At 41.3% G+C, this 19087-nt stretch overlaps 1 protein-coding gene across 1 annotated transcript in view; it reads right to left on the minus strand.

Moving 5' to 3' along the window:
* Positions 1-19087, minus strand: part of CELF2 (CUGBP Elav-like family member 2) — a 690477-nt gene that overhangs the window by 539320 nt on the left and 132070 nt on the right. Inside the window, exons 2-3 of the mRNA XM_030570388.1 lie at positions 10241-10283; positions 9428-9463 (exon numbers count right to left, since the gene is read on the minus strand). The gene's annotated coding sequence lies outside the window, so the exon portion shown is untranslated. The remainder of the gene's footprint in view (positions 1-9427; positions 9464-10240; positions 10284-19087) is intronic.

Raw genomic sequence — 19087 nt, forward strand, 5'->3', positions numbered from 1 at the left:
TGATGGGAAGCTTGCTGGTCTCATTTAACTCAATTGTTTCCCCTTTCTAATCAAATATTTTCATAGTGTAAAACTTAGAAGAGCAGCATAGGATGTCGTACTATTTAGCAGACAGTACTGCCGCAGAGCCATGAAATATGGCCCTTCATTGTTAATATAATTTTGAAAAATAAAGTATGTTTATTACCTGTTATTTTCTGTTAATTGTTTTGTGTGGGGAAAAATAAAAGCTGCTGCCTTGAAGCATAAAAAAAAAAATACAACGTGCAGTCATAGTTGAGAGCACGAAAGTGTTCGGGCTATGAAAATTATGTAAATGATCCATTCCAGTAAAAGAACTTTCAAACCCTCAGGGTCTTTAAACAGCATTAATTCAAGAAGTTAGATATAAAATGTAACTTTTTCATGCTAATAATGATTTCATAAGGAAAAACTCGTTAGTAAAGGTGACAAATATGAAAGTCTATTGAACATTTAAATTCAGGAATCTTAGTGTGTGCCCCTGGGATATATTTACACAGCCAGTGACTCTCTGATGTTATTAAGTAATTTATTTGAGAAAGTCTCCATTCATGAGTTTACATAAGAACAATATCAGGTTTACAAAGGCTTGTGTTGTCAGTATAGTAAATAACTAATTCACAATGACTTTTGCTTAAGATTTTCATTAGGTTGTTCAATATTGTTTGATAATTTAATGTCAGTTTCATCAGATCATAGTTCTCCCTTCATGAATAGAGAAAATTAGAGTGAAAAATAAATTATGCTACTTAGAACATTACTTAAACTTCAAAACTATATATGAGAAGTGAGAAAAATTAACCTGATTTTCATCTAAATTATAAATCAGCTTAGCTATATAATACAGATGCAAGTAAGCATCTGAAGTGGTAAGAACCTGAATTTTATCGGTTTGCACATTTTTCACATGCCAGATCTTCCAATGACAATCCAAACACTGTGTACTGCTTACTCATTCTGGGTGGTTAGGTAATCTGCAGCATTAATTTTGTCCATTTATAAGCTTCTTTGCATGGGCATCAGCAGTGAGGCTTTCCATTGAATAGGCCTGGAAACTCAAATACCCTCACACTTCTAGAGAATTTGTCCTTGATCTTTATGATTATTAATTACAATGTGATCTAGAAACTGGAACCATTGGGCTCTGTATTGTAAAAACATAACAAAAATATAATCCCTGCCCATAATATAGTCCCTGTTACAACCTGAGTGGATATGACAGACAGAAGGAGCAGAACATCCTTTCAGTCTTGATGTTGAAACACAGTTGGGGATTAGGGTGACCAGATGTCCCGATTTTATAGGGACAGTCCTGATTTTTGGGTCTTTTTGTTATATAGGCTCCTATTACCCCCCACCCCCGTCTCGATTTTTCACACTTGCTCTCTGGGGATGGATATGTGGAATCTTCAATAGCTACTGCTCATGTCATAATATCCTGGCTAGACTTAGGATAAAGAAAGCAAGCTCTCCCTATATGACACCTTTTACCAGCACTAAATACACTGAAAAGTATGACTAAGCCACTAACCTGAAACAGATAATGTTCCAAGATATACAGTGATCATTGTGCAACACTCTCTGCTGCTCCATAAGTTTAGTGTTGGCTTCCAATGCAGTCAGAAAAGGTGAGAGCAACAGAAAATGAAATGACTGCTATGAAAGGAGGAAACATATATAAGTACCCAGCTAAAAAGATGCTCTTTGTGGCAGCATCTTGTGTGGACTGGAGGGCGGTGATATGGGTGTCTGTAGCAAGGCAATCTGGTTCCCTGCAGCCCTGGAGAGGGACAAGCCCCTCCGGACTCCAAAGTAGGCAGAGCCAGTGGAGCTTGTGCCCACACCCCAGAGGTCAGGGCGCAGGACAGGAAGTAGAAAAGCCCGACCCCAGAGCTCACTAGAGGCCCGGCCGCTCCCAGTTCACTCCCAGCTGGGAGACTCCTGCAGTTTGCGGCCGAACCGAGGGCTGGCCAGACACCAACCAGACCCTGGGGAAGCTATTAAGCCTGCCTGTGGCAAGTTACCCGGAGGAGCTGCCAAGCCTACTGCTTGCCGGGTACCCAGAAGAGCCCATGGTGCTTTACTCAGTGGAAGATTCTGTCCAGACACAGGTACCTCTGGAGGGGGAGGTAGGAAGTAGCTGGGGAGCAGCCGACCCTAGTCTGGCTGCAGCACACCCAGAGACGATGTCAGTGTGTCGCAGCCAGGATCCCCACTGACACAGCAGCGGGTCATCTATCGCTGCTAGGGCCCAGGCTGTGATGCAGCGGAGTGGGAGGGTGTCATAAACAGATAGTAGGAGTTAATAGAACAGTAGTACTTTATATCTCTTTTGACTGTAAAGGGTTAACAAGTTCAGTAAGCCTGGCTGTCACCTGACCAGAGGACCAATCAGGGGACAGGATACTTTCAGATCTGGAGGGAGGGAAATTTTTGTGTGTGCTGTTAGTGTTTGGTTGTTGTTCACTCTGGGAGCTCAGAGCGACCAGACGTGCAACCAGGTTTCTCTCCAATCTCTCCAATACAGGCTCTTATATGTTCAGAATAGTGAGTACTAGGGAGATAAATATCAGAGGGTAGCCGTGTTAGTCTGGATCTGTAAAAGCAGCAAAGAATCCTGTGGCACCTGATAGACTAACAGACGTTTTGGAGCATGAGCTTTCGTGGGTGAATACCCACGTGGGGCATCTGAGGAAGTGGGTATTCACCCACGAAAGCTCATGCTCCAAAACGTCTGTTAGTCTATAAGATGCCACAGGATTCTTTGCTGCTTTTAGGGAGATAAAGTGAGTTAGGCTTATGTTTGTTTTCTTTATTTGCAAATATGTATTTGGCTGGAAGGAGTTCAAATTTGTATTTTGCTGAAAGGATTTTACTTTGTACTTGTATACTTAGTCTGGGAGGGTATTCCCAGTGTCTATAGCTGAAAGACCTTGTACCTATTCCATTTTAAATTTACAAAGATAATTTTTACTGTTTTTCTCTCTTTAATTAAAAGCTTTTCTTGTTTAAGAACCTGATTTTTTTTTTATTCTGGTGTGAGACCCCAGGGGACGGGGTCTGGATTCACCAGGGAATTGGTGGGGAGAAAGGAGGGAAGTGGGAAAGAGAGGCTAATTTCTTTCTGTGTTAGGATTACTTTCTCTCTCAGGGAGAGTCTGGGAGGGGGAGAGAGAAGGAGGGGGGGAAGGTGCATTTTCCTCTCTGTTTAAGATTCAGGAAGTTTGAATCACAGTGATCTTCCAGGATAACCCAGGGAGGGGAAGCCTGGGAGAGGCAACGGTGAGGGAAAGGGTTTACTTTCCTTGTGTTAAGATCCAGAGGGACTGGGTCTTGGGGGTCCCCGGGCAAGGTTTTGGGGGGACCAGAGTGTACCAGGCACTGGAATTCCTGGTTGGTGGCAGCACTACAAGTTCTAAGCTGGTAATTGAGCTTAGAGGAATTCATGCTGGTACCCCATCTTTTGGATGCTAAGGTTCAGCGTGGGGAATTATACCATGACAGAGGGCCTGTGTCCCCCCTGCCACCCAACTCGCGGGTGGCCGTCTCCCCCTCACCCAGGTCCTTTGGAGCTAGGACCTGGGCCTCCTAAACTTATTTATTTGCTCAGCCCCTGCCTAAGGGCCTGAGCTACTGACCGTTTGTTGCCCCGCCCTGACCCAGAGCTGGGGCTTGCTAATATTGAACTGTTTGCTCAGCCCTGCCTGAGCTACTGACTGTTTGCCGCTCAGCCAGGCTAATTCCCTGACTCACTTGATCTAAGTAGTGAGGTGGCCTGTTTCCCCGCCACCCCGAAGGTGGACGAGCCCTGGCTGAACCCCTACAGCGTCACTGAGTACAGAGAAAAGTAGGTTAGAGAAACGGAGATGATTAGGGCCTGGATGGGAGACTCAGCTGTAAAAACACAGAAAACGGCTGATTGTAGAGGTACTGTGCAGGAAAAAGTGAAAGGATATAGACCTTGCTTGGTTGGATGGGGAAAGGGAGGGAGGAGTGGCAGAGATTAACCCTGATTATGGCCCTGAGTGTCAAGGAGAATGGTGTATTGTCTTTGAAAGAGCACAAGAAGAATGAGGGAAGGGAAATGGCTAGGAGGGAAGATAAAGAGCTCAGTTTTGTCCATGCTTGGTTTTAAGTTATAAGAATGTATCATTTAGAACAAATAAGATTAGTTCCTGTGCAATCAGCGAGGCCATCGAGAGTCCTCTTGGCTTGCTGCTGCTGGTAGATGCCTGATGGGTGAGGAATTGGAAGCAGGAAGAAACAAACAAACACAGTAGAATGAGTAGTATTGTGTTAATAGAACAAGCCACTCATTTAAAAGAATATTTTTTATTCCTGACGGAAGGCATTGGTGCAGATTTTCATATGAGAAAGTCATGTAAAAATCAATCAGAGGTTTCATTACAACGGAAGCCGAGGGGCTGTGCTCATCTGTCTTGTGAGCGCACGAGTGAAGGACGCAGTAAGAAGAATGTCCCAAGGGGCAGGCCCTCGATGGCCGAATTTGAAATAATTTACATAAGATTCAAGTAATTGTTTCGAAAAAGGTGCATTAAGAATATTCCCCATTAACGTGTTCTGATGCCTGTATTAGTCATGATAGTTGTGTAAAATAACCATCTGTAAAAACAATAGGGGCCAGTGGTAATACATGGCTTATATTTCTTCCTGTCTGCCTCCCACCCAGCCAATGTTGGGCAGAGTTCACTGGCACAGACAGCATTAGTTATCATTCTACCATTATAGGTTACAGGCCATCAGACCTTAAAGTCACATCATTCCAATGATTCTTTCTCATGCTGGATTTGGCTACCAAGGTAACACTCTAGAAATACCTATAAGGTAACATAACCCTGCTGACACCATCCAACTTCAATTTCAACTAGATTTTAAGCAGCTACTAATCCCTGGAGCACAGAGAAAGTTAGAGATTGACTTCAATGGGAGCTGCTCAGTGCTCAGCCCTTTTGAAAGGCAGGCCACTTATTTGAGGATGAGATCTGTGCTGCAATGGGTTTACGTCACCTTTATGCCCCCACACAATGCTGAGCTGCTCTGGGAGCTGGAGAGGCCCCCAGTGTAAATTAGGGTACGTCCAGACTGCAATCGCCCATGCAGTGTTAATCTAGGTAGGTTGGGTCCTGGAACAGTAAAGCCATGAGTAATTACTATCATGTGCAGCCACAGCTTCACTGCTCCAGGACCTGACTTTTTATGCAGCTTCAGCCCTTTTACCTGCCACAGAGGGACTGGTAAGTGGGAATGAGAATCTCATCCTAGGGGCCTAACATTAGGCACCCGTTTGAATAGCAAACCTTCGGTGTAGCCTCTACTAGAGATTCTCAGACTGTGGTCTGTTTAGCTCTCATTGGTAGTCTCCAGAGAGCTGCTGAGTCATGGCACTGACTCTGTCTAGCCAGAGGTCTTAGGGATCTTGTAAAGAAGAGCCTGGGTGCCTGTAAACTCAGGTGGAAACATGGAGGAGGAGCCAGCTCACATCCTTCTCCTAGTAGCACATATGAAGATAAGGAACAGGAATGACAGGATGGGCACTCCTCAGTGGAACATTTTAAAATACCTCTGTATCACTTTTCTTTGTAACCGTTTGCTGTAAAGGCCTCAAATGACAAAGAAAAGAGGAGGTGGTCCATGTGTCTCTGAATGGGAGAGAACCACTGGAAATCTCTTTAGCTGAGAAGCCCTGGTGTGTACATTACAGTATACTGAGAAGTTATTATATGTTGTAGCATATTTGCATATACAACTCATCAATCACATTTTACAGTTAATCATGTTTGCTACGCTAGTGCCTGGGTACCAGCCAAGATCAGGGCCCCATTGGTCTAGGTACTGCACAACACAGAGTACTAGAGAAGCTAGTACTAGATAAGCTAGTACTAGACACAGCCCTAGAAAGCTTGCAGTGTAAATAGGCAACAGTGAACAACAGGATGACAGAAAACATCCCGTCAGTTCCATGATTTATTTTTGGGAGTTCGGAGGAGATATGTTAAACCGAACAACAGAAGAGGGCACATAGATAAGTGTAGAGATAACTGTCCAGGATAGGAAGGAGAAGGGAATGCAGGGCAGGTGTCAGGTGGGACTGAGATGAAGACGCTGTGAAAGAGGAGATGGGAGGGTGTTGGAGCAAATGGCCAGTCAGCACAGGGAATAGAATGCCCAGTCAAAACTGTAGCAAATACTCCAACATCAGTGTCTATTGGTCCCTTCTTAAGCTACTTCTGCAGCTGCCCCTGGCTCCTCCCTGTAATTTCTTTCCCAAAGGCCAAATGCAAGAAGAGGAGGGGGTATGCCAATTGGGACCTAGTGCCCCAGAGAGTTTCCCCCGCACAATTCTGGGTCTCTGGGTGCTGGGGAGAAGGGTGTCCCTAGTTATCCCTCCACAGTGCAGCAGTTCCTGCTTAAGCTGCTTCTGCAGCTGCTCCTGCCTTTTACAGTGACTGTTCACTTCAGTACTGACACAGTGTTCTAGCAGAGTCTTTCACAGCAGTAAATGTTGCTGTTTGATATAAAAATACGATGATACAATATGTCATTAGAGGATGAGATCACACTTTGACCTCTTAATAGTTTCAAAAAGTATTTATCTACTGTTTGAATGCAGAATATCTTCAAGTTTTCCTAAGGAAAGTTATAGATGATTTTCTAAGAAAGGCTAAAGAAAATCTGCAAAAGCTTTAACAAAAGGAAATACATTAAAACAGATAATGGTACTGGTCTTATGTAAAATTCCTCCCTGTTCCAAACACAATGGAGATCCTGAACACAAGGCAATTTAACTGTACGGGAGCTGGCCTGACTCAACCACTAATTGCTTACCTTTTGGCTTTAAGCATAAACAACAGTGGTTAGTGTCATGCTGTTGTAACTCCCCTATAACAAGAGTGAAGCAGGTTCATTTAATTTTGTTTAACTTTTCTTCTGCACTCTTTTTCCCCTCTAGACGTTGATATTGTTGCCCGTTTGGTCCAAGCAGTTAGCTGAAATTCAAGGCCTTACCAGGTTGTTTCCATTAAGATGAGAAATCAGTTATATAAGTCCAGTATAAAATTTGAGACAAGAGAATCAAGCCCTATCTCTTGCAATTCAGTTCTGTAGGATTCAACTAAAAAAAAAACAAACTATCTGGATAAATAAAATTACCAAGCCTTTTACTGCAGTTAGATACAGAATCTTACTAGTCACTGTTTTCTGTTTTGTATTTGTTATATTTCAGTGGCCACAAGCTTCTGAGAAGGCTTTCCCCTTCGTTCCACCCATTCCAGTTGAGGTGTAAACCAACAGGGAATTATAACCTTGCCAAGAGATGGACTTCACTGTGAATCACAATTTCCCTCCTTTCAATCACTTTAACTCTTCTTAAGCATATATGACAGCTACCTCACTCCAATGATATACTTGTGAATTTCCCAGAACAGGGGAAAACAGCCACACAAACGTCTTGAGGCTACAGTGCTGGGTAAATAATGTATCAAACTATATTTAGCAAACAAAGCAAACTAGGAAAAATGGAGAAAGATGGGGAAAATAGATATATCCAGTGACAATAAAGTTACTGAATATTTAGTCAGTTGTTTAGAGGCAATGCCTGTTGAAAAGAAATGTCCTTGGTTTCGCCTTTCCTGTGCTAATGTTAATAACTCATAATTAAAGTCCCAATCCTGAAATGAGGTCTGCTGGCACAGACCCTGTGCCCTTGTATAGGGCTTATGAAATCAGTGGGGTTCCAGACAGGCTCAGGAGTCTATGTTTGCAGATGTGACTGCAAGACTGAGGTGTTAGGATATATTTGTACCTGGCTGTCAAAAAAGTCATAGGCTGTATAACACTCACACTTTTTAAAAGAAATATCCATGTTAACCTTTGTCACTTGGGAATTTTTCATTGGAGGAGGTGGAGTACAGGGAGAGGGGAGAGAATGCAACTGAAAAACAGGCAAGCCAGATCCAAATGGAAAGCTTGAAATCTTCCAGTGACCTCAGCAACACAGGAGACAAAAAGCTTAGGATACTTGTTTTTTCATGCAGTTGTTAGGAAGGGAAGACATGGGCTCCACGATTTTGGGGTGGGGAGGAGTTGGGGGAGATCTGCAGCTTGCATAACTGGTTGAAGATGTTTGCTTCTTCTCCTGTAGCAGACAAGGAAGCAAAGGAAAAAAGAGGAAAGCAGTTGTCTCTTGTCAGCATTGCTACTGAGACCCAGAATTGGCAGGCACTGGGGAAGAATTTTATGTTATTTTGGAGTATTTGTTAGTGTCCCAAACCCATTTTTAATTGCAAAATAAAGGAGATTTTCATTTTCATATTTGTAAGCCATAAATTAATGACTTTCACTTTTCACCCCTGCATGCCCAATTTGTCATGTGTGTCATGGTGACAAACCATTAACAATAACAATAATACTGTACATAAAACTCACAGGATATTGGCACTTAGGTTCCAACTGAAGAGGATTCTATCAAACTGAAGAGGTGATGATACTTAATGTCCCAATTCAGAAAGGCACCCAAACACATGCTTAACTGTGTGCAGAAGAGCAATTTCATTGAATTCAGTGGGAGTATTCACATGCTTAAAGTTAAGCACGTACTTAATTTTTTTGCCAAACTGGGGGTTTATTTAGGTTCTTGCTGTCTAAACAACATGCTGTGTGATTGTTTCCATTTTGCAGATTTCCTAACAAAACTATTTATTATTATTGTTTGTGTTGGGGTAGGACCCAGAGGCCATAAACAAGATAAGGGCCTTAGAGTGAGGAGTCTGTAGAAATGGAAAATAAAAAGTTCCAGTCCCGGAGAGTTTACAACGTAAAACTGCAATCCTGCAGAGAGGACAGGGGCTTTATTTAAAACAGGATGAAGAGGAGAGATACAGTAATAAGAACACATGTTGAGAAAGGAGAGCTATGTAGGTAGCAAGATGGTTTCAAGTAAGCTGCTTTTTAAAAAATAACTAATATATATAAATAATAAATATATAAGACAAAGCCTATTTATACATCTTAGCTCTAAGTATCTCCTCTATTTACCACATGTTCTAAATCTGTTCTCTCTGTCATCTAACAAGGTAACTTCCATAATTATTTTTATCCAGTTTATTGCTTGATTCCTTCTGTCCTTTCAAAATTAGCTTGTCTAATCAAAAATCACTTCTGGTTGTAGTTCATTACAAATAGATAGGAAGAATGCTTGTTTACTGAGAAATGTAATTGGATTAAAATATTGACAAGAAAGAAATCTGAACTGTAATGAATTTTTTTTTAAAGCACTATGAGCAAGCATCAAAACCAACAAAACCAAAACAAATTAAAAATCCTAATGAATGAAAATACTATAAATAGAATACGATGGTGGAAGGAATAATTTATCATCATCACTTACCTAGTCCTTGTTATTCAATTGCAAACAGCTGAATATCTAAGGAAAAGAGAAAAAGATTTATGTATTTACCAAATTGTGGTCAAGTAAACAATTGATATTAACTGTAATTTATCTTCTGGGCTTTGAACCCCTGAACATTTTAATGAAGCTTTGTTACAGAAACAATAAAGTCTAACTGCAGCTTTATAATACATTAGAGGAAGTGGATTTCATTTCAGCTATCCAGTAATTATGTTGATAAAGTTCATGTGATCACAGAAAAACTATGCTCAGTGGTTATCTTTTGTAAGTGTATATTTGGGCATATTGGGAGGTTGTGTGTGTACGCGCACGCGCACATGCAAGCACGCGCACAGGAACAAATATTAATACAGAGAATTTGTCCAAGCATTAGGAACTTTGTGTTGAATGGTTATCATGTAATTTCTTTAGCTCATACCTTTTCCTGCCTCCCAGTAGTTAAAAATACACGACCCTGCTCTGGTTCCTTATACTGACCAAAATAACTTAGTGGTATGTTGTTGACAATCTTTTTTTTTTTTAAACTGAAAATTTAATAACTAAAATAAGGAAAATAACTAGAAATGAAAACACAAGAAAAAAGCAATAATACAATATGAAAGAAATAAACAAATGCCAAAAAGAAAACAATAAAATACCACAGAAACAAAGAGAATGCATAAGATGAATAACAAATAGCATATAAAAATTGGAAGCAAATCAGATCATTTAGATCTATACTATAAATAGTAGAAAAAGAGATGACTTATGAAAACAGTGAATCTTAAATCCTAGATAAAGTTTGATTCTTACCTGATCAATTGGCTAACACCTTTAGATCTTTAAATCCGCAGACCTAACGAACAAAATTGTGAACAGAAATTAAAGATAATAAACAATGTTCCATCCCTAAGAGATACATTTTGTTGATTGATATTAACATAATTAGCACCTCATTTTATTTTTTAGAAAACCATTCAAGTCATTCATTCAGCTGAATAACAGCAGCATTAGCAACTGAGGTCCACTGTTGTAATTGGATTGCAGGATCAGGCCCTAAAGTGGTAAAAGTTTAGGTTTAAAAGGATTCACTCTCATCCCAGTATAAAACAGCTCGTTTAGAGAGTGTAGTTTATGCAGCTGGTACGTTCACATTTTGGTACACAAAGAATGAAAAAAAACCCACTAACCAAAGCATCAGTTTAGAGCGGAGATGAAAGCATAAAGCATTTGACTACGCAAAGACAGAAATTAAATGCCAGATACATCCCTTAAATGTACATATGAAAGTCGGTGGGAAGAAGTTTGTGCATGTCAGGGGCTCTAAGCAACAAAATGATTAGTGGTGTAGATCCAGCAAAGCATATAAGTACATGTGTAACTTTAAGCACACAGATGGTAATTGAGTAAAAGACCTCACACTTGGTGAAAGTTATGCATGTGTTTAAGTGCTTTGCTGGTTTGAGGCTTAAGGGAATGGAAAGATATTATGCAGAGCTGTGCTCCTGAATACAACTTGACTACCTAAATACTCCAACATTTCAACCTTAAAATTATAGAAACAAAAAAATTGCAATGGCCACCATTATTATGACAAGGGACAAAGCATTAGGAGATGATAGGTCTTGTTCTATTTGCTTTCTTAGCTGGTAGATGTATAGTCCTATCAGCTCAAACTGCTACACTTTAAAATACCACAATATACTTAAGCTATTATTTGTATCATATAACAGCTGCCAGGAGCTGCCACTGACCTGCTCTCCATTAAGTGTTCAAAGTATCATGTCATGGGCTTAACTAAGGACTAACCAAAATTTACAGCCATTGCAGTGCCTAACCAAGGCTGCCTACGGCTTAGTGCAGGCTACTGTGTGAGGAAACCAGGAGAACTTAGACCTGCCTGTAAATACCCTTGTCTACACTGAAGCTAGATTGTGCTTAATTTTCAGGAAAGGAGCATTACCCCAACTCAAGAATGGAGTCCCAGTTAACCATGAGCCAACAGTTGGTTGGAAGGTTTACTGCTGTGATGTAGAACTTTAATGACATTCAAACAGGTCCCTTCCAGTTCTAGGAGATAAACCTATCTCCTATTATTATTAAAATAATTTTTTTACTAAAGGTATGCACACATTCTCGCCCTCCCTCCCCCAAGTGTAAAAATTACAGAAACTGGCTTATATTATAAACGAAACAAATTTTATTAAGTACAAAAGGCAGATTTTAAATCGTTCAAGGGATAGCAAACAAAACAAAGCAGATTATTAAGCAAATGATACAAAACAAACTAAGCTTGATGCTCTAGATAGGTAGGATACAAATTAGCAAAGTCTCACCCTGAGTGATAAACAGGCTGGCAGATTCTTAAGGCACAAGTTGCCTTGGCTTTCCCACGTTTTCATACACAGGCTAAAGATCTTAGCCTGGGACCATCACTTCTTACAGTTCAGTCTTTGTTCCTCAGGTTTTTTCAGGTGCTTGTGGTAGGGAGAGTGCGGACCTCTCATGTTGTCATTGTTCCTCTTTTATACCTTCCTCTCACTTGCTGGAAAACTTTTTTTGCTGTGACCTGGGTCAAACAGTTCCCATCGAGTTGAGCTATCTCTAAGAGGTTGCTATTGCATGGTTCCTGGGGTAATCCATATGCTTGTGTGCATTTCTTTAATCAGCCACTAGCATTCACAGAATCATAGAAGATTAGGATTGGAAGAGACCTCAGGAGGTCATCTAGTCCAACCCCCTGTCAAAGCAGGAGCAACACCAACTAAATCATCCCAGCCAGAGCTATGTCAAGCTGGGCCTTAAAAATCTCTATGGATGGAGATTCCACCACCTCCCTACGTAACCCATTCCAGTGCTTCACCACCCTCCTAGTGAAATACTGTTTCCTAATAGCCAACCTGGATCCCCCCCCAGTGCAACTTGAGACCATTTGTTCTGTCATCTGCCACCACTGAGAAAAGCCAAGCTCCATCCTCTTTGGAACCCCCCTTCAGGTAGCTGGAGGCTGCTATCAAATCCCCCCTCACTCTTTTCTTGTGCAGACTAAACAAGCCCAGTTCCCTCAACCTCTCCTCGGAAGTCATGTGCTACAGCCCCCTGATCATTTTTGTTGCCCTCCATTGGACACTCTCCAATTTGTCCATATCCTTTCTGTAGTGGCCCAAAACTAGACTCAATGCTCTAGATGTGGCTGCACCAGTGCTGAATAGAGGGGAATAAACTATTGATATTATTCCCTCGATCTGCTGGCAATGCTCTTACTAATGCAGCCCAATATGCCGTTAGCCTTCTTGGCAACAAGGGCACACTGCTGACTCATATCAAGCTTCTCATCCACTGTAATCCCAAGGTCCTTTTCTGCAGAACTGCTGCTTAGCCAGTCAATCCCCAGCCTGTAGCTATGCATGAGATTTTTCAGTCCTAAGTGCAGAACTCTGCACTTGTCCTTGTTATACCTCATCAGATTTCTTTTGGCCCAATCCTCCACTTTGTCTAGTTCACTCTGGATCCTATTCCTATCCTCCAGCATATCTACCACTCCCCCCAGTTTGGTGTCATCTGCGAACTTGCTGAGGGTGCAATCCACTAACATTGTTTAGCCTCATCCAACATAGCACATTTGAAATACAGAGACATGGTCAATATTCCCAGCTTCAGATACAAAAATGATACATGCATATAAATTGGATAAACAAATTCAGTAAATTATAATCTTTCCAATGATATCTTACAAGAGACATCTCACATAAAGTACATTTCAGTTATGACATATCCATAACAAAACCATATTTCCATGAAGAATATGGAGTGTAGCGTCACAGTATAACTCCCCCATGTGGACATTTTTTAGGAATAAACTTGACTTTATTTTGGATTAATTAAAGTCACTTTATTCCATAACAGAATATCCACAGGAAGGAATTATATCAGAATAGCTATAGAGCAAAAGTTATTCTGCTATACCTTTGCTGGCCAAATTCCCCATTCAGACAAGTGTCAGCTAATCTAGGCTGGTATGCATTTCCATCCTCTCCAATACAACATGTTTCTCAAATTACACAGTTTACAGCTGAGTTGAATCAGCTTGGATTTTCAGACTGTATTTAAAGCAACTCCATAACGCTATTAAACCAGGGCACTTAAAGGTTAAGCAACTTGGGTTTTGGTGATACAGTCCTTTATACTATGCTTAGCTAATTACATTCAGTTAATTAACAATTTCAATAGTAACCTACCTTGCGAGAAAAATGAAATCTACTGTGCTGTACTGCATTCTGATGTAAATGGCTCTAATTGCACTGTAAATAGCATATACACACACTATACTCAATGCTAACAGCATGTAGATATTTTGTTAAAAGCTCCATTTGTTAGACACAAGCTGCAGCAGCTTGTTCTCTGCTCATGTGCAGTTTCAAATACATGAGCTTTGCTAGGTTTTAGCAAGATTAAGCTGGCTTTATTATTAATTTAAAATCTATGCATTTACTTATAATATGTATTAACACCCAGATACCAAGGTGAGGGACAGCTTAGAAATGCACAGGTACATTTCATATTCAAAACATATACATGGGAGTCACAGGATTGTATTGTTTTGCCCATAACCAGAAGTCTGGAGAGCAAAATCTCATTAAGATCAGTGTGTAGAAATAGGTTTACAAGCCATGCATATCCACGAATAGATTAATTTAAATGTCTGAAAAAACAGATAGCTGTTCAAATAACTAGCTGACAGTCTTCGGATTTAGAAAGTCAAGCTAAGATGCACTAAAAACGTATGATGTTCAGAAATAAATCTAGCTGGAAAGTGGTGCTGTAGGAAAATGAATCTGGACTCTGGAAAGGCTGCTCCCTACTTCCCTCTTTCCTCCCTGATCTTCCCATGACTGTAACTTGCACTTATCCCTGGCATTCTGGTGGATTTGGATCTAATGCGCTCTCACGTGGCACCTTTGAAAATCTGATTTGCATAAACCAATGCTTGCATAAGGTGTTTAAAAGATTTGTCAATAAGAAGAATATTGCAGCTGGAGGAATATTCAAAAGGCTTAGAGTCATGCAACATATCCCATAAAATCAGGCTTACATGGTAGTTATACTATGGTGAATTTGTCCAGTATTGACTTGCAATGGTGACCAGTGGGTACCTCTGTAGATTCAGGTTTCTTACTGTTTCTAAGTTTTGGAGTTCTTAGTTTGTACAACATGCCATTTTTGATCGCTGTAGTCTGAAAGTTGGTACCAGACGGCTCTGACACACCATTTTCAAACTTAGGGAGAAGCAAAAAATAAAATAAAATGCACCATGTTTGATGGTTTCTTATACATTTTTTGCTGAAACAGATGCAATTCTGTTTGTGGATTTTGTTCATATTATTCTGGATCACCAGAAATTGCCACACTAAATGAGATCAGTGTACCACTAATCACCTGTATGTATTGCATAGGGCACTGAACTGCAAGTCAGAGGACCTAGATTCTATTCCAGACCCTGCCACCAACCTGCTATTTGACCTTGAGTGGGTCACTTTATCTCTAGGCTCCCTCCCACCCTCTACTTAGATGGTAAGCTCCTCAAGGCCAGAACGTTTCTCGCTGTATTTATGTACAGGCCTAACATGGTCCCCATCTTGGTTGAGTTCTTCAGGTACTACTGTAGTACAAATAAATAGTGTCCCATTACACACAGTTATGAAATCACCTAATAAAGGACATTTCATCCTATCCCCTAGCAGTTAGTAGCTGTCCTGTGTCCTATACAGGATGAAACTTAATCCAGACACCTCTCTGAAACTAGCACTGGTGATAAGGAAGCTGAGCTATTGCTCTGACCATAACATGCATTCAAAATATGCTTGGAGTTTTTGCATAGAGTCAGTCTCCACTATCACTTCGATGTTCTAGCCTGGGAGAATATACAGACAGACTGCAGAAGTACTGACGATCCAAACACACAGCAAATTAAACCTACTTTTCATTAAATGTGCCATGTAGGAACTTAGGCCTGGGCTTTGAAATTTGCAGTTATTATATTCCATTTTTTACAAAAAAATTACTGTGACTTCACTCTTTCAGTAGGTTTCCCATTGTGTTTATATGGGACCTCTCCAGTCGTCAAAGTAATACCTGTAGATTTCCATGAATTGTAACCCCAATCTCTGCAGCCCTGCATGATTAAAAGCTTTACATTCCCTAAAAGCAACACAGTTAGAGCTGGACTGCAGTCCTGAGTGGCACCTCACTGGTTTCATTTGCCAGTATTGTTATTTTCCTAGGTAATATTTGATTTACAGGAAAAAAAATGCTTTTAAGTCACACAGTAAATCCTGCAATGTATCCCCAAGTATAAAATCCTCAAATTGCCTTCATTTGTCAAATTCTAAAAACCCTACCTGAGACTATTCAGTGGCAGAGTAGGAATCTAATGATGGCCGTGGGCAGGAGGGAGGCTAGATTAACTCAGTATGTTTACACCTCTTACTCTCACACTCCCCCCACCGCTCTCTTCAATTCAATTGCTTGACCATTGCAATCTTGCAGTCTGCTTAAGCTTCAGCCTATGGCATAGCTGGCTCCAAATTCCAATCCTTGCAATTTTATTGAAGACTTTCTGGCATTCTGGTCATTGGAATTGATTTTAAATTCTAGATCATTAGTGAAAATGGCAAAACATTGAGCTCCAACTCTAACCCGGCTTTCACCCTGAGCTATTTTCCATCCAAACGATCCTGCCTTTTCCCCCCGTGCAGACACAGCAGCTGCCTCCATGCTGTCACTGCTGCACATAGATAAGAATACAAGCACGTACAGTGAGGGAAGAGATTCAAACATACACAGTCTGGATTGGAGCTATTTGAATATTTCGTTGTGGAAAACTGATTATACAGATTTAAACCACCTTTTACTGTTCACTGATCCCAACCATTGATGTTTGCTGGAATTGTGTGAATATGTTATGTGAATGAGCCCAGGTTTTCATTCATGTACACTGAATAAGTATGATGTCTGTGTCACATTGTTGCACCTGTAACCCAAAGACCTCTTCATACCAACTGGCCTGGGACATAAAGGGGGTGCTTAGCAGTTACAGGGATCTCCTGGATCTGGTATGCACAACAAAGATTGTCATGTGAGATTCCAATAAAAGTTGCTGTCAGACTGGTCATCAGTATTATTGCAAAATGCATAATGGATAGTGTGTAAGGAGTTATGAATATTAACATTCTTAAGGTCTATGTCTAGGGACTGGTCCTCGGGAAAAGTTAAAACCAGGTTCTTTCTTTCTTTCTTTCTTTCTTTCTTTCTTTCTTTCTTTCTTTCTTTCTTGCAAGAAATGTTTATCTACCTGTCTGTTAACATATTTTTTGAAGTGTTGCTGTAGCTCTGTTGGTCCCAGGGTATTAGAGAGACAAGCTGGCTGAGGTAATACCTTTTATTGGATCAATTTCTGTTGGTGAAAGAGACCAGCTTTCGAGCTACACAGAGCTCTTCTTCAGGTCTGGAAAAGATACTCAGAGTCTCACAACTATATACAAGGTGTGTGACTGGGCGGAGTAGGCCCTGAGGCCCCCTGCTGGAAGCCTTCTGACCCTGCCACACCCCACCACTGAAAAGGGCAGTAGAGAGGTCCTCTAAGCTGTCTAGAGTGGCTGTGTGGGAAGTGACCAATCAGGGCCCAGCAGGCTAGTACAAGAAGAGCTGCAGGGGCAGACTGAGCTCAGTTCCTTACTAGAGCTGGATGGTGTGTGAGCTGGATGATGTGTGGGCTGGCTGAGGGAGCTGCAGGACCTCGGATGAGATAGTGCTGACAGAAGCCGGGGAGAGCGAGAAGGAGCCCTGAGCTGGTTGCGGGGACTCCATCAAGACAAGGCCCTGAGATAAGGATGAAGACGTCACAGGGCCGTGGGGAAGTGGCCCAGGGAATTAGAGCAGCAGCACGACTTAGATAAAAGGACACAGCAGACAGCTGCTATCTACAGGGTCCCTGGGCTGGAACCCCATCCTCCTTAACCACTGGGAGAAGTGGCCTGGACATTGAGGCATCCCAGAGAGGGGAACTGAACTGCAACATCCCACCTGGAGAGCTGCGGCCAGAAAGAGCGAAGACTTTGTTGCCAGGCAGCGAGCTGTGGGGTACTGCTCTATCCTAAAGCAAGGATAACTGGGGGGAGACCTTACAGAGGTCACTGAGAAAGACCCCTGTTGGACTTGTACCCCGGAAGGGGCTTTGTTCTGCTTTTATCACTGTGCGTGACTTGGTCGGAGGGCTGAGTCACTTGAAGGCCCACCACAAAGAGAGAGAGAGAGTGTGCAGGCATGTGCACTCGGCCAGAGGGCACTCACAAGAGGTGAGTGTGACCCCGTTACAAGGTGGAACAGATTGCTTTGCATAAGTAGTTACATTCTAAGAGACTGTTGAAGCTGAATGGTTAACATCTATGCAGTCACAGGACAAAATGGCAGGGGTTAGTGGATTACAGATTGTTGTGATAAGCCATAAAGCCAGTATCTTTATTAAGACTATGATTATTATTGTCCATCAAAGTTATGAATGTAAGCTCCCAGGACTGTCTTTTGGAAGCATTGAGCAGGTTTCCTTTGAGGACAAGGACTGAGAGGTCAGAAATGGAAATTGTTTGCATATCGGTTTACATGTAACTTAAATATTGTAAGGTTCACAGTGGACCTCCACTCACCAGTCTGAACCAAATGCTGATGAAGGATTGTGAAAACTTCAAAGAAAGAAAAGTAACTGCTAATTAAGTTTAGTTTCTGGAAAGCGTGTTGTGATTTTGTTTTATATGTAACCATTTGTTTCCAATATCCTTATTCACGATCACTTGAATCTGCGTACTTTGATAATAAACTTATTCTTGTTTTCACTACTAATATATCTAAGTGCTGTGTTTTTAACAGAGTCAAGTTCTAAGAAATAACTAATAAGCTGTGATGCACTTGTTCATTTGGGAACAGCAGGCCTGGTAATTCTCTGAGTGTTCAGTGGAGAAGGGACTGGACACTACAGGAAATGCTCAGAAGACTCAGGGCTTAGTATGTGCCTATCGCTATCTGTACAGAAAAAGCAAAGCCTTTGGAGGCCAGGAAGGCAGTGCTTGTGTTGCCTCAGTCTGATAGAGTCAGGGAGCTGACCCACCACAGGCACAGACAAGACTTCCTCACTCTAAGGGAAGGTGGCAATGAGATGCCTCACAACACTGTAAATTCCTGTGTGCTCATATCTGAAAATATCTGGTCTTCCAGGACCAACTGCATATCTTTCTTTCTGCTGTTAATGCCATCATTTTATAAAGAAGCCATTCAAGAGAGAGAGAGACAAAGTTCAGTCTATTGATTGCTCGGAAGACCTGGATCTTCTTAAAATTAGACCCAAGAGCAAAGAAGGAGTTAGTGCAGCAGTCAGGAGACCAGGGCAATATGCTCTCAGTGATCTATATTATTCAGAAGCTGTGGAAAGCATATTGAACTATCTGGAGCATCTTTGCAACATTTCCCACCACCACAGCTATAAATATAATGTAGTAATCAGTCCTGGAGCTGATAAATATGAGAGGATTCTCCTTTCCTGAGACTTTCACATGACTCCCATAGGTTGAAAATGTAATTTTCAATAGCTCAAATCTTCCACAGAAACAT

Source organism: Gopherus evgoodei, chromosome 1 (assembly GCF_007399415.2).
Source record: "Gopherus evgoodei ecotype Sinaloan lineage chromosome 1, rGopEvg1_v1.p, whole genome shotgun sequence".
In the NCBI taxonomy this organism is placed as follows: domain Eukaryota; kingdom Metazoa; phylum Chordata; order Testudines; family Testudinidae; genus Gopherus; species Gopherus evgoodei.